General features: G+C 41.7%; 1 protein-coding gene across 4 annotated transcripts in view; it reads right to left on the bottom strand.

Annotated features, from left to right (window-relative positions):
* THSD4 (thrombospondin type 1 domain containing 4) overlaps positions 1–16,739 on the bottom strand; it is a 677,746-nt gene that overhangs the window by 36,299 nt on the left and 624,708 nt on the right. The window lies entirely within an intron of this gene.

The following is a 16,739-nucleotide window of genomic DNA, read 5'->3' as shown; positions in this document are numbered from 1 at the left end:
CTTGAATTATTTTTTCTTACTGAATAGAATTTTTCTTACAGTTCTTCCTACCTGTATGTCTACTAAAAGCAGCAAAACTAAAGATGGGCTAGGAGGGTCATATGATTTTCTCCTACTTAGATTCATGTGTATCCCCTGACTTCTGTGGCCTTCTAAGGATGGGCGCTGTGAACCACTCCCACATACACGGTCAGAATGGATCTTCACAACACTGCTAAGCAGATGTGCAGCTTCATTGTTCAGAGCACGTCTGAGGGGGAACTTGCTCAAGTTCAGAGATGGGTGACAGAACTCTGACTTGGAGTCCACACTCAGGAGGGAGGTAATAAAGGAGAAGAGGGGCAAGGAGCAAGATTCTGTGGTTACTGAGAGAAGAAAGGACGCATATTCCCCCCTCACACATTTGGTACCTGGATACCACCCCGCTCCCCCAGGCCAAAGGAAAATTGGATTTAAAGGAGACCCTATTCTTCTTTTTAAAAAATATTTATTTACTTTTTTGACTGTTGGGTCTTAGCTGTGGCACACACGATCTTCTGTTGTGGCACGTGGCTCAGCTGACCCGTGAAATGTGGGATCTTTAGTTCCCTGCCCAGGGATCAAATCCACGTGCCCTGCATTGCAAGGCAGATTCTTATACACTGAAACACAGGGGAAGCCCCAAAGGAGATCTTGCTCTAAGTGACATGCTCAACAGTAGGCCTGTGGTGGCACTGGTCCTGTGTACTTTCAATTTACAGTTACTAAACTTAATGTGTTTTACAATATATTATGAAAAATTTTACACATGAACAAAAGGAGTGAGAAACGTATAATAAGCCTCCATGTACCCATCCCATCACCCAGCCTTAGCTTGTTTTGCTTTGCCGATTCCAGACATTATCTTTACAATTTTCAGTGGTGGTGGTAGTTTAGTCACTAAGTTGCGTCTGACTCTTGTGACCCCATGGACTGTAGCCTGCCAGGCTCTTCTGTCCATGGGATTCTCCAGGCAAGAATACCTGGAGAGGGGGTTGCCATTTCCTTCACCAGAGACATTTTTTAGTCAGTTCAGTCGCTCAGTCATGTCTGACTCTTTGTGACCCCATGAATCGGAGCACGCCAGGCCTCCCTGTCCATCACTAACTCCCGGAGTTCATTCAGACTCACGTCCATCGAGTCAGTGATGCCATCCAGCCATCTCATCCTCTGTCGTCCCCTTCTCCTCCTGCCCCCAATCTCTCCCAGCATCAGAGTCTTTTCCAATGAGTCAACTCTTTGTATGAGGTGGCCAAAGTATTGGAGTTTCAGCTTCAGCATCATTCCCTCCAAAGAAATCCCAGGGCTGATCTCCTTCAGAATGGACTGGTTGGATCTCCTTGCAGTCCAAGGGACTCTCAAGAGTCTTCTCCAACACCACAGTTCAAAAGCATCAATTCTTCGGCGCTCAGCTTTCTCCACAGTCCAACTCTCACATCCATACATGACCACTGGAAAAACCCATAACCTTGACTAGACAGACCTTTGTTGGCAAAGTAATGTCTCTGCTTTTGAATATGCTATCTAGTTGGTCATAACTTTCCTTCCAAGAAGTAAGTGTCTTTTAATTTCATGGCTGCAGTCACCATCTGCAGTGATTTTGGAACCCCTCAAAATAAAGTCTGACACTGTTTCCACTGTTTCCCCATCTATTTCCCATGAAGTGATAGGACCAGATGCCATGATCTTCATTTTTTGAATGTTGAGTTTTAAGCCAACTTTTTCACTCTCCTCTTTCACCTTCATCAAGAGGCTTTTTAGTTCCTCTTCACTTTCTGCCATAAGGGTGGTGTCATCTGCATATCTGAGGTTATTGATATTTCTCCTGGCAATCTTGATTCCAGCTTGTGCTTTTTCCAGCCCAGCATTTCTCATGATGTACTCTGCGTATAAGTTAAATAAGCAGAGGGACAATATACAGCCTTGACGTACTCCTTTTCCTATTTGGAACCAGTCTGTTGTTCCATGTCCAGTTCTAACTGTTGCTTCCTGACCTGCATACAGATTTCTCAAGAGGCAGTCAGGTGGTCTGGTATTCCCATCTCTTTCAGATCTCACTAAAGTATAAAGACTCTTTGTTTCTTAAAGCCAGTTGCAGCAGTGTTTTCTACAATGGGCCTTCCCAGGCCTGCAGAGTCAGAAGCTGCTTGCAGGAGTGGAAGAACCCCCAAGGCCGAGGTGACCTGTGCCTCCCACCTGCCAAAGATGCTATCCCTGGCTGGCTCATGGCCATGGCTCCTGGGAGACCACAGCTGTGGAACATCGAATACCAAGTTAGAAAATCACTTCAGCTTACTGAGTGGAAAGGAAGAGTCAAGGGTTGAGAATGAGGATGAATAGGTTTGGGCCATTTTCTCTCAAAACCATAGTTCTTGAGAGTGGTCCATATAGGGTCTCTCTGTTCTCATTTCCCATTCACTTCTCAGTCATTTGCAATCTGGCTCTTATTCCCATTATTTCACTGAAACAATTCAAATGAATGTGACCAGGACCTCCACGTTGTCAAATCCAATGGGCATTTTCAGTCTTCCTCTTATTGGATGTCTTGGCAGCATTTGGCACTACTGGCTGCTCCATCCTATTTGAAGTCTTCTTTCACTGGTTTCTGGGACACTCACTCAACTGGCTTTCCTCCTGCTCTTGGGCTCTGCATCTGTTCTTTATTTTTTCTCATCTTTTTCTACTTGGCCATTAAATGTTAGTGTTCCTTAAGGCTTCAGAGTAGACCTGATTTGGGTGTTGTACTCCTTTCACGGGCAATTGCATCTATGCCCATGGCTTCAATTACTATATTCCAGTGAGTTTGATATTTATGTCTCCAATTCAGTATTATCCTCTGGTCCTAAGCTTATGGGATTTTAGTTCCCTGACCAGGGATCAAACCTAGGCCCTCAGCAGTGAGAGTGTGGAGTCCTAACTGCTGGACCTCCAGGGAATTCCCTAGTCCCAGACTTGTATATCTAATCACCTATTTGACAACATCCCTCAGATGTGTAGGTCTGAACTCATTCTTGACCTCTTCCAGTATTTCTTTTTTAACTGAAGTATAGTTGATTTACAACATTAGGTTACTTTCCGGTTTTAGTGCATAATGATTCAGTATTTTCACAGAATATACTCCCTTTCCACTTCCCCTTTTGTTTTCTATATCTGTGAGTCAATGTTTGTTTTGCACATGCATTCATTTATATTATTTGTTAGACTCCACTTATAAGTGATATCATATAGTGTTTTTCTCTGTCTGACTTATTTCACTAAGCCTAATATTCTCTATTAGGTCCATTCACGTTGCTGCAAATGGAAGAATTTCATTCTTTTTATGGCTAAGTAACCTTCCTTGGTGACTCAGTGGTAAAGAATCCGCCTGCCAACGCAAGAGATGCAGGTTTGATCTCTGGGTCAGGAAGATCCCCTGGAGAAGGAAATGGCAATCCACTCTAGTATTCTTGCCTGGAAAATCCCGTGGACAGAGGAGCCTGGCAGGCTACAGTCCATAGGGTCACAAAAGGGTTGAATACAACTTAGCAACTAAACAACAACTGTTACCCCTGCATCCCCACACTGTTGGTGGGAGTGTAAACTGATCCGACCTTGGAAGGCAGTTTGGTTACTAACTATTCTCAGGTCAAGAATATGAGGCTAAATGCCCCTCCTCCCCTTTCCCTCCACGCCCCCGCCTTCCACAATAGGTTTAAATGCCCATATTCTTGACCTGAGAATTATTCTTCTAGGAAACTACTTGATGGATATCCTTCTGTAAGTATACAAAAGTGTTTTTTTAATAAGGATATTCTCTGCAGATTGTTTTCAACTGAGAAAACTAAAACCAACCTAAATATGCATAAATAGAGGATTACTTAAGTAAACTGTCATCTTGGATAACCATGCAATGGAATACCACATGGCCCTAAAAACAATGAGGCAGGTCTACGGGTATGAAATGAACTCTGTGATACATTTTAAAATGAAACAAAAGTACAAAACAGTCCATTTGGTACGGTCTCATTTGTTATACACTTTAAAATAAAAATATACACATTAAAAAACATGTAGGCACACACATAAACATTTTAGGGCGAGACAGTCCTAAAACAATTAACATTTGGGGAAAGGAATGGAGGTTTAAGTTGGGATGGGAGATGAGAAGGGAGACATTTATTTCCCACTTTATATCCTTTTACTACCATTTAAAATTTGTTTTACCACATGCATATATTACTTTCTTTAAAGCTTAAAAAATTTTAATTAATATAAAGGACATGGTACAAGCAGAAATAAAATATTTTCTCCCTTTTCACAGCTTCTCCTTAAAATCCAATTTGGAGCATCAAAAGCTCAGAATTGAGGTAGGTTCTGGCTAAGATTTTATTGCTGTTAATGGCAGTGTTATAGAAGAGGTTATTATCTGGAAACCAAAAAGTCCATTAAAGAACCATTTGAAGTATGGCAAAGAGCCCCCTAGGAAATTAAACACTGGGACCCTGAATCTTTTTTACCATCTACTACTGTTATCCATGGGGCTTCCCTGGTGACTCAGCAATAAAGAATCTGCTTGCCAATTCAGGAGACTTGGGTTTGATCCTTGAGTTGGCAAGATCCCCTGGAGAAGGAAATGGCAACCCATTCCAGTATTCTTGCCTGGAAAATGCATGGATAGAGGAGATTGGTGGGCTATAGTCCTTAGGTCACAAAAGAGTCAGACACAACTTAACGACTAAATAACTATTGTCCATGGATTCTCACTAAGGGTTTAGATGAATTTTAAACCATAGACTAGCAAAACACTTAAAAAAAAAAGCAACATCAGATTTTTTGCAAACATGGTCCTAATACCATATGCCCAGAGGTTAGCTTCTGAGACAGGTCCAAAATTAGCCCCCCATCTGGCCTTACATTGAAAACAGCTGCATCTACAATATCTGTACTTGTAAGCAGCTCCAGGGCTATTGATGGTGTCCAGAACTAACTCACAAAAAGGTGCAGGTGACTCATGGCTCTTGCTAGTGCGTGTGTTCACTGAGGTCAAGATTTGGCAAAGTCTGTGTGAAAGGCAACCTTACAACTATGTCAGTAAGAGGAAATCTCCACTCTTGTTGGACATTGGGGTTTTATTCCAGTTTATTTTTTTATTTATTTTTTTTAAAATTTTATTTTATTTTTAAACTTTACATAATTGTATTAGTTTTGCCAAATATCAAAATGAATCCGCCACAGGCATACATGTGTTCCCCATCCTGAACCCTCCTCCCTCCTCCCTCCCCACACCATCCCTCTGGGTCATCCCAGTGCACCAGCCCCAAGCATCCAGTATCACGCATCGAACATGGACTGGCAACTCGTTTCTTACTGATATTCTACATGTTTCAATGTCACTCTCCCAAATCTTCCCACCCTCTCCCTCTCCCACAGAGTCCATAAGACTGTTCTATAAATGGTCAATGCTGGGCATATATATTTGGCCTAAACTCTTTGTATCAACAGTGCCCTTCTCCAAGGTTCATGTACATTAATATATCCATGCCCTGCTTCTCATACACCTCATCCCACCATCTTAATGCCCGCTGTTGATGACCCAAACACTGGCTCCATGATGGATCACTGTGATCCTCCTACTAACAAGTTCCTCGAAGCTTCTTAATATTTCAGTAATTCTTAGAAGCTATAATGGAAGCAGCACAACAAACTCAAGGGTACAGAGGTCGGACGTCACTGGCACTGCTGCTCTGATACAGCTGGAGGTCTGTGGTCCTGCCATTTCTGGTCTATGAGCTTCCATAGAAGCCCACATACGGGCACCATCCCAAGTGAGTCTCAGAATATGTTACCCAAGCTAGATACCCTGAAAATGGAACACAATCACTCACTTCACAAGGACCACCTTGGAGGGGTCTGTCAATCGCATCTTTATTTTCACTAACCCCCAACTGAAACTTGGCATTCCTTCTATTATAAATATAGGCAACAGACCATAATAGTATTAGCAATACTGTGACTTGGTCACTGATAGAAGTCACTCATGTATTCATATGACATTATAGATGTTACAAATATTTTGAAATATTGTTTAAAAACTCATCACTATTCTGGAATTATAGTAATGTAAAACCCTCCATGACATTACCTATTTTAATGTCAAAGAATCACATCACTATGTATATTACAAGTTATTCTTCTAAAATATTTTTATAATTTTAATTAAGTATAATTGGTTTCCATTTTTTCCTCTGTATCTTATTTTATAGATTTAAAAACAGTATTCTGAGATGGTATCCACAGACTGCCAAGGGAGTCCAAAGCACAAAAATGTGAAGAACCTTTGGTCTAATGATTTATTGTTTTCAAAACACAAATGAACTCACAAAATATGAATGCCAATCCTATAGGGCAAGCAGGACACATACTGTCTGTATCATACAAATGAGAAAATAGGTTCAGAGAGATTAAGTTGCTTGCTCATGGTCGCAGACTATTAGGTTAAGTTCAGGATTTGAACGTTGATGCTCTACTTCCACATTCATTGCAATTGTGGCAGTAATTCTCAGAGTGTGGTCCTTGGGCCAGCAGCATTAGCATCCCCTGGAAGCTGGTAGATGTGTTGGCTCAGGCTGGCTGAATCAGAAATTTGGGTGGGGCCCAGCACTCACGTTAAGCAAGCTGTCCTGGTGGCTGCAGTGCACTCAAAGTTGGAGAAGCACTGCAGTATACCTTCCCACCCTCATCTCTTATTTTTCAGTCCAGATCAAAAGAGAAGATGTCTTCATCAAAGGAGGAACGGTTTCACGTCTTATATATCGGCTTTGCCTGGGCGACAGAGCTGACACTGAGAGAAGGGTAGCAAAAGGGCCAGTCTGGGGGTTGAAACCTATGTTCATTCCACCCTACTACTGAAGCTCTTGTCACAATGCCCTCCTTCGAGCATTTAGGATTCTAGGAGCTGACTTTTTCCATGAATTTCAAGTTACCAGTAATCAACCCTGCTGCTGCTGCTGCTGCCAAGTCGCTTCAGTCTTGTCCAACTCTGTGCGACCCCAGAGACAGCAACCCACCAGGCTCCCCCGTCTCTGGGATTCTCTAGGCAAGAATAGTGGAGTGGGTTGCCATTTCCTTCTCCAATGCATGAAAGTGAAAAGTCAAAGTGAAGTCGCTCAGTCGTGTCTGACTCCTAGCGACCTCATGGACTGCAGCCTTCCAGGGTCCTCCATCCATGGGATTTTCCAGGCAAGAGTACTGGAGTGGGGTGCCATTAACCCTAGAGGATGCCTATTATCAAGTGACTTTACACACAAAGAGTAAACCATTAAAGGTTTGGATTGTGACTAACCCTTGGGGTGTGTATAACACAGTCCAATTCAACTCAACAAAAAATTAAATCAAGACACTGAGAAAACCCTGTAAAATGAAACTGTACTGTTAGATCCTTGCATGTACAATTTTTCCCATTACTGACACGGGATGTGTATTACACCAGAAAAGCAGTAGTTGCCAGGTACATGATTAAATTCTGATGCAGTTGTCATTTCCTAAACACATGTGGAATTGGTCTGATTAAATCATCTCAGTTGAGTTAATTGCATTGGCAACTCAATTTATAGCTATATTAAATTAAAAAAATAGGATGTAACTTGCATATAGTAAAATATTTAAATTATAGCTTGATGACTTTTTTGTCTTTGTATTGTGCCTGTGTTACTGCTACCTGGATAAAGATGCACAACATCCCAGCTCCTGCAGAAGGCTCCTTCCTGCCCCCTCAGAATCATTATCCCATCCTCACAAATCTTAGCGGTTGCCACTACTCTGCTTTCTAGAGTCCTATTTTCCCTGGTTTTGAATTTCACATAAATGGAATAATATCATACATCCTCTTTTACATTGAAGATCTTTTACTTAACTTGATGTCCATGAGATTCATCCACTTTGTTGCTTTTATCGGGAGTTTCATTCTTTTTCACAGCAATTTATTATTGTATAAATATGCCACAATGTGCTTTTCTATTATTGATTGACTTTTGGTGAAGTTCCAGTTTTTGGCTCTTATGCATAAAGCTGCTGCAAACATTATGCTTTCGGTGGACATAAGTCCTTATCTCTGTTGGGAATATACCCAGAAGTAGAATTGCTGGATTATAGGTATATGCATGCTTAGTTGCAATAGGCACTATCAAACATTTTTCCAAGATGGCTGGACGAAATATTGTTGGGAGCCAGGGATCTCACTGTGGAAAGGAGACATATAAATATGGAATGGGGGAAGGCAGCATAGAACCTTGTGGGGATGGATTTAAATTTGAGATAAAAGTGTGAAAAAGGGGTATTTGTGTAGGTGTGGCTGATTCACTTTGGTATACAGCAGAGGCTAACACAGTATTGTAAGGCAACTATACTCCAATAAAAATTAATTAAAAAATTAATTTGAGATAAAAGCATGAATTAATGATTTTGAAATAATGTATATATTGGTGTATGTACATATGCACAAAAATATATATGCATGCATGTGTATTTTTATTACATGTATGAATATATATTGTTGTTGTTGTTGTTTAGTTGCTAAGTTGTGGCTGACTCTTTGTGACCCCATGGACTGTAGTCCACCAGGCTCCTCTGTCCATGGGATTTCCCAGGTAAGAATACTAGAGTGGGTTGCCATTTCCTTCTCCAGGGGATCTTTCCGACCCAGGGATTTGAACCTGTGTCTCCTGCCTTGACAGGTGGATTACTTACCACTGAGCCTCCAGGGAAGCCTGCATGTATATACACACAAGCGTGTATTTCCTAGCTCTGTCTGCTAAGAGGGCTAAGAAGTGGAGACAACTCACTAGCAATAAGCATACCTTGCAAACTTAATCTTGTTCTCTTATACCGCTCTCCATGAAAAGGTGTCTTTTTTTGGAGAAAAGACTAGTACCAGGGATAGGGCAGGGTAGGTACAAGATAAGCCTGGAAGTAAGGAAGTGTTCACAAAACTGGGGACCTGTTATAAGGATACAGGAGTCACCTTGAAGGGCTTCCTACTAGAGACACCTGAGACTGTTTGAGCACCCAAATAAATATGGTAATGAATAAATAAATTACTGGAAAAAAAGGAAATTCATGAGTTCATACCAATAATATCTAGATAAATAAATACACAGAGGAGAAGGGAGGATTTCAAGAGCTGACTGGTAAATATGGAGAGAGTGATGGAGTTGGAAAATCATTTGCAGTTTGTTCATCAAGGTAAATATTGTATCAGCCAAAAATCATCAATCCACATTGAACCATGGGGGAAATTCTGATATGGAGCAAAATATTCCAGTGGTCTTGTCAGCCCCTCAGACTGCTTATTAGTTGCAAGGGAGAAAGAGAAAGATAATTATCCAGTGAAGAAACTGGGCAGCACTCTCCTAGGTGATCAAAATGAGCAGCACCAGTGAGAAAAGGTGGACACTGTGTGGGTCTCCTGATGCGGATCTTGCAGAGGAAACACCATGCCCAACCCCATGCTCAGCTGAGCAGGCATAACTTTCATCTACTCACAAGCAACAGCAGACAGCAAGGAATGCTTTATTTTTGTAAAGTGGAGGACTGATGCTCAAGCTGAAGCTTCAATACTTTGGCCACTTGATGCGAAGAACTGACTCATTGGAAAAGACCCTGATGCTGGGAAAGATCGAAGGTGGGAGGAGAAGGGGAGGACAGAGGATTAGACGGTTGGATGGCATCACCATCATGACTCAATGAACATGAGTTTGAGCAAATTTCAGGACAGGGAAGTGAAGGACAGGGAAGCCTGGTGTGCTGCAGTTCATTGGGTCACAAAGAACCGGACTCGATTGAGTAACTGAATAACAACAGCAACAACTGTATTTTTAAAAAGTGTCAATATGAGAAAAGACGAAGTCTGTGGAAACATTACAGATTAATTGAGGAGAGAGAGAAATGTCAACGAATTGTATCACCTAACTTAGACTGGCTCCTGAACCAGAGGAAGAAAAGTACTGTAACAACATTATGAGATCAACTGACAAATCTGGAGTAGGACGTTAAATTAAATACTTGTGAGTTTAGTGACAGCGTAAATGTGTGAAGTTGCTGGCTCGCCAGTGCTTACATAAGAGAGTGAGTGTTTACTAAGTATTTACCTATTTTTAGTAAATGCTCAGGCTTCCCATGTGGGGCTAGTGGTAAAGAACCCGCCTGCCAATGCAGGTAGATGTAAAAGGCATGGGTTCAATACCTGGGTTGGGAAGATCCTCTGGAGGAGGACACAGCCACCTACTCCAGTATTCTTGCCTGGAGAATCCCATGGAGAGGAACCTGGTGGGCTACGACCCATAGGGTCACACAGTCGGACACGACTGAAGAGACTTAGCACGAACACACACTAAATACTCTCTGAGAGTGGGATGTTTTGGGGTAAAAGGCCACGATGCACTTAACCTACCCTCAAATGGTTCAGAGGAAAAAATAGAAGTGATTCTAAATAAGGAAATACAAGAGTTCGTTGTAGTATTTTAACTTCTGCAACATCTTTTAAAATTAAACTTTTTATTTTGAACTGGCATATAGCCAATTAACAATGTTGTGATAGTTTCAGGTAAACAGCAAAGGGACTCAACCTCACATATATATATCCATTATCCCCCCCACTATCCAGGCTGCCATATAACACTGAGCAACTTCTGCAATATTTTATGAATTCAAATTATTTCCACAGAAAAACTTGAAAAAACCCCACAAGTTGACTTCTCTCCCAAACACTCACGCCTGGGTTACATCTCCCCAGTGATTTGGATTTAACTGGTTGGGATGTAGCCTGGGCAGTGAGAGATCTACAAGCTCCCTGTTGATGTTAATGTACAGCCAGGACTGGATTAGATAATGGAATTTCTAAAGCAGAGGTAGGTGCCACTGTTTTCTGCACCCTGAACCACAAGTGTGTTGCTCCCCAGTTACTCTTGTAAAACTTCGAATTAATTTTAGGCGATAATGTCTACAAATACATGATGTGATGGAGGAGAAACAGCATGTATAATCGAACAAGAAGTTCAGACGAAGCCCCAGTATTCTCTGATGGGCTTTGAACATCTTCTGATAGGTATAAACATGCTGCAGGGAGACCATGTGCACAGATCACGTAAAACATTACTTGACAATATTGAGTTCTAATACTCATGAACATGGAGCATCTCCTCAGTTTTAGTTCTTTTTTGATTTTGTTCACCAGAGTTTCATAATTTTCCTCATATACCAATAGATCTTATACATATTTTGATAGATTAATCCCTGTTATGGTTTGAATATTTGTGTCCTCCCCCATCAAATTCATATATTCAAATCCTTACCACTAAGGTGATATACATTCAAAAAACAAAGATCATGGCATCCAGTCCCATCATTTCATGGCAAATAGATGGGAAAACAATGGAAACAGTGACAGACTTTATTTTCCTGGGCTCCAAAATCACTGCAGATGGTGACTGCAGCCATGAAATTAAAAGACACTTGCTCCTTGGAAGAAAAGCTATGACAAACCTAGTCAGTATATTAAAAAGCAGAGATATTACTTTGCCCACAAAGGTCTGTCTAGTCAAAGCTATGGTTTTTCCAGTAGTCATGTATGGATGTGAGAGTTGGACCATAAAGGAGGCTGAGAAGATTGATTCTTCTGAACTGTGGTGTTGGAGAAGACTCTTGAGAGTCCTTTGGACTGCAAAGAGATCAAACCAGTCAATTCTAAAGGAAATCAATCCTGAATATGCATCAGAAGGACTCCTGAATATACATCGGAAGGACAGATGCTGAAGCTAAAGCTCCAATACTTTGGCCACCTGATGTGAAGAGCTGACTCATTAGAAAAGATCCTCATGCTGGGAAAGACTGAAGGCAGGAGGAAAAGGGGATGACAGAGGATGAGATAGTTGGATGGTATCACCGACTTGATGGACATGAGTTTGATCGAGCTCTGGGAGATGGTGATGGACAGGGAAGCCTAGCATGCTGCAGTCCATGGGGTCACAAAGAGTCGGACATGAATGAGTGACTGAACAACAAGGTGATATATTGGTGGCTCAGTGCTAAGATTCTGCCTGGCAATGAAGGAGATGTGAGCTTGATTCTTGGGTTGGGAAGATCCCCTGGAGAAGGGAATGGCAACCCACTCCAATATTCTTGCCTGGAGGATCCCATGGACAGAGGAGCCTGGTGGGCTACAGTCCAGGGATTGCACAGAGTTGGACGTGACTTAGCAACTGAGCACATAAAGGTGATATATGAGAAGGTGGGGAATTTGAGAGGAGACTAGGTGATGAGGGCAGAGTCCTCATAAAAGGGTGTGTGTACCCTTATAAAAGAGGCCCCAGAGATTGGTTTCTTGTCCTTCTGCAATGTGAGGACACAGTGAGAAATCTTCCTCCTGGAAGAGATCCTTCCCCAGAGCATGACCATGCTGACTCCTTGATCTTGACTTCCAGCCTCCAGAACTGTGAGAAGTAAATTTCCATTGATTATGAGCCAACATTCCTTCTACCCTGCTGAAAATATTCTGTCACTGTGATGCTCCTACAGAACTGCCAAAGACCAAAAGTGGTACAAAAGAAGTTTTAGGATCGGAGTATGAAGAAGGTTCAGAGTGCAACTTTGATGCAACTTTGAAAGAAGTAACACCTATGCATAAATATATGTTTTTGCTGGTTTCTATTACTAAGTTTACTTCCCTGATCTATATGTATATAAACATGCTTTCCTTGCTAGAAGGTGAGTACTTTCAAGGCAGATACTGTGACATATACTTGTTGGCTCCACTGCTTAGCTCTTGCTTGGCACTCAACAAATGCTTATTGAATAGAAGTAAATTATGAGCTGTATTGTTCTGATCTATCTTATTTTAACCTTGGAGTTCAGATAAGAAACTTGGAAACTCCATAAATCCTGCTTTTATCTAGATGTTCCTGTTGAAGAATTCCAACCAATCTCAAAAACTGTTCTCCATTTCTTCTGGTCAAAATGGTAAACACATGCAATGATGCCTAAAAATTCTGTTTTGTTTTTTTAAACAAACAAAAAAGCAACATGTTTCTTTGGGTAGATCCAGGTCCAACCTGATAAAATGTCCAGATTACGGTTTCTGTTAAACAAATACACACACATATCACACAGTGATATCTTTTAGCTCATATCTGCGTTGAAAAGAATTGAACTTTGAGCTGGAAAGAATTGAAACTGTGTGATTTTCTACAACATGATGTAATGATTTGGACTGAAAATCAGAGTATCAGAGAAAGAAAGTTGGGTTTCTTTGGCACTGTACAATTACAGGTTGTGAGGGGTTTGAATAAAGGGAACTGCCAAGTCTGCTTTTATTTTAATTGCTAAATTATGGCTAAGTATACCTAATTCTCATTCTTTATAATATTAAATTTTGATGTATTTTGACTCCAAATTTCCTCTGAATGCTTACTAACTATAAAGAAAATCTGTGTGTTTTTAAGCCCCAAATAATGTTGTATGAAATAGATCTCATCTACGGTTTAAGTGGGGCTTCCCAAATGGCGCTAGTGGTAAAGAACCCATCTGCCAATGCAGGAGACATAAGAGATGCAGGTTTGATTCCTGGGTTCGGAAGATCCCCTGGAGGAGGGCATGGCAACCCACTCCAGTATTCTTGCGTGGAGAATCCTATGGACAGAGGAGCTTGGCAGGCTAGAGTCCAGGGGGTCACAAAGAGCTGGCGATGTCTGAAGGACTTAGCATGCAAGCATGGTATAAATGAGGTGATAAACTGAGCAAAGAAGTACTGAGGGGCTGTAAAGGTGAGACACAGCCCACAATCTTCAGAGCTTGGGCACCTGCTAATATGATGTGTGTAAAGAGGCTAGTAAAATTTCCATGGGGTGCCGAGGACCATGGAGGGCTTGGAGTCTGAGTAGGAACTTGCAAGATGAGAAGCAGTTCACTAAGCAGAGGATGGGCGACAGAGGACATGGACAAAGGCAGAAGCCAGAAAAGGCCTGAGCGTGGAGGAGTGGGGGACAGTCTGGTGCGCTTAGAGGTGTCATGGGGTCCTGGGGGCTGGAGTAGAGGGGGAATGTCTGCAGAGTGAGAGGCCTTGGAGATGAGGTGGGAAGGGGCTGCTGAATAGGAAACCCTCAAGTTCATGAACACCACAGTTCCTGGAGTGCTCACCATGCCTCACAGGCAGCCCTCAGCTCTGTCACTACAGCCACCTGAGGCCACCTCTCCTGTCTACGCTGAACTGTCTACTTCCCACAAGCAGGGGGGACCTGTTTGCCCTTTAAAACAGGGATCCCCAACCTCCAGGATCAAATGCCTGATGATCAGAGGTGGAGCTGATATAACAATAATAGAAACAAAGTGTACAATAAATGTGCCCGAATCATCCCCAGACCACCTGCCCCGACCCTTGTCAATGGAAATACTCTCTTCTATGAAACCGTTCCCTGGTGCCAAAAAGGTTGGGGACTGCTGCATTAGACGGCATTCCAGTAGTCCAGCTTAAGCTAATGAGTCTCATTATAGGTCAGTTCATTTAGAGATAAACCTGATATCTTTCTCACTCTAAATGAGCTTGCTTTCCTAACCCCTCCTCCTTTTAAGAAAGAACTGTCCTCCCATTACTCAGATTCAAGTTTTGGCAATGGTCTCCGGTTTTTCCCTGCCCTTCTCTCTCGCTTTCCCTTACTCAGATTCAAGTTTTGGCAATCGTCTCCGGTTTTTCCCTGCCCTCCTCTCTCGCTTTCCCTTCCTGCCTACTCCCTTAGGCGTTCAAGTTCTCTTTTTCGCCTTTGGACCACGACAGAGGTCTGAACATGGATCTCCTGGCAAGCTACCCTCCGTTAATCTTCCTAAAATCCCCCTTCCTCCTGTCCCTTCCCTGCCTCTGAATTTCCACGCCTAAAGCCCTGACTGACAATCAATGTCTTGTGTGATTTGACTCTGCCTTCAACCATCTCACACAGCCCCCTCGTCTTCAGTCAAGTATGGAAAATATCTGTAATTTGTATCTGTGATTTAAAAAATTTCTGTGATTTTTTTCACAGGAGAGGAGCTCTGTCTGATTCTGTATGTGCCAAAAGAACACTCAGTAGATATTGTTGAATAAAGCCAGTGTCCCCCTCTCATCTTGAAGGTCCTGTTCAGGAGCTGTTACCTCCTGCTTCTAACCTTTTAACCCTGGTGGCGCTAGTAGCTATGAACCCACCTGCAGTGCAGGAGACATAATGAGACCTGGGTTCAATCCTGGGTCGGGAAGATCCCCTGGAGAAGGGCCTGGCAACCCACTTCACTATTCTTGCCTGGAGGATCCCATGGAGTGAAGAGCCTGGTGGGCTACAGTCCATAGGGTCACAAAGGGTTGGACACGACTGAAGTGACTTAGCACATGCCCTGTTCTTTGAGGCTCAATCAATGACTGTCTTGATTGTTTTAAATGCCATGTCTAAGCTCCCAAGATTTTTTTTAACCTCAAGAGCAGAAAGTTGAATCAGACTCTTCAGCTCAGGCCACTTCTGCTGTACAAGGCCCACCTTTCTTGTTTTACCATAGGATTGTCTCTGACATTATTCCTTGCCTGTCCTAACCAGGATCTACACTAATGTGATACATATGTGTGTGTATAATACATGTAGATGTTACTATTTTTTCAACAACCTTGTTTTTAAGATTCAAGCATAAGCTTGAATCCAATGAAAAGATGCAAGGTCTTGTGGGAAATTCCAAACAATCAATCTAATATCATTTCCACCACTTTTTGTCTTTTTTTTTCAGACACATGTGTTGATGTATAGTTAAGTTACAACGTTGTTGGACTTCCCTGGTGGTCCCGTGGTTACGACTCTGTGCTTCCACTATGGGGGGCATGGGTTTAATCCCTGGTTGGGGAAGTTCATCATGGCACGTGGTACAGACAAAAAAAAAAAGAAGAACGCAAAAACAAAAAACTATGCTGTGTTGGTTTCAAGTGTACAGCAAAGCAATTCAGTTTCATATATATATATGTATATACATATACATATACATTCTTTTCAGATTCTTCATTGGGGGAGAGATAAATTAGGAGTTTTTGATTAACCCATACACACTATGTTTTTGCTGAGGGTTCCAAGGTGATGGTACTAACTCAATCCTTACTAGTGAATTGATAATGGCAGAAGTTAATCCAGGAAACATAGGATGTACTAGATGCTAATGTAATAGAAGAGTTTTATTGCGGAGACACAAATGAACCCAAACCCTTGTTTTCAGAGTATGAGAACATTGAGCAATAAATACCCATCAATTTCAAGATCCTCTGAGAGCAAACACAAGGAAAGAAATTTCTGTTTAATGACTTCGACTGTTGAGCTATGATTCTTGCTTGTGATACTTCTCTGAGACTGAACCATTTACGTCTTTGGAGTTACAAGTGTTATACAGCTTCCTAGTTATAATAGCTAGGAAACATTTTCCTGTGATGATAATTTAAAAGATTTTTAGATGAAATCAAATAGATATTAACTAGGGAGCAAAATCACATTTGGAAAATAAAACACAAAATTTCAAAGAAATTCGGACTTGCAATAGAACAACTTTGGGCTACCTTCTTAGTGTCAGGAAGGATTTCTTTCCTGATAGAAAGTACTCCAGTACCAGTACGTTTCTTGGTACTGGAGGCTTAAAGGAAAGTCTAAGAAACACTGGTGAAGTGAATTTATCTCTAAATCATCTTGAGAGTTTGAAAA

This window comes from Bos taurus, chromosome 10, assembly GCF_002263795.3.
Source record: "Bos taurus isolate L1 Dominette 01449 registration number 42190680 breed Hereford chromosome 10, ARS-UCD2.0, whole genome shotgun sequence".
Taxonomy (NCBI): Eukaryota; Metazoa; Chordata; class Mammalia; order Artiodactyla; family Bovidae; genus Bos; species Bos taurus.
This window is presented reverse-complemented; position numbering and strand designations above follow the sequence as displayed.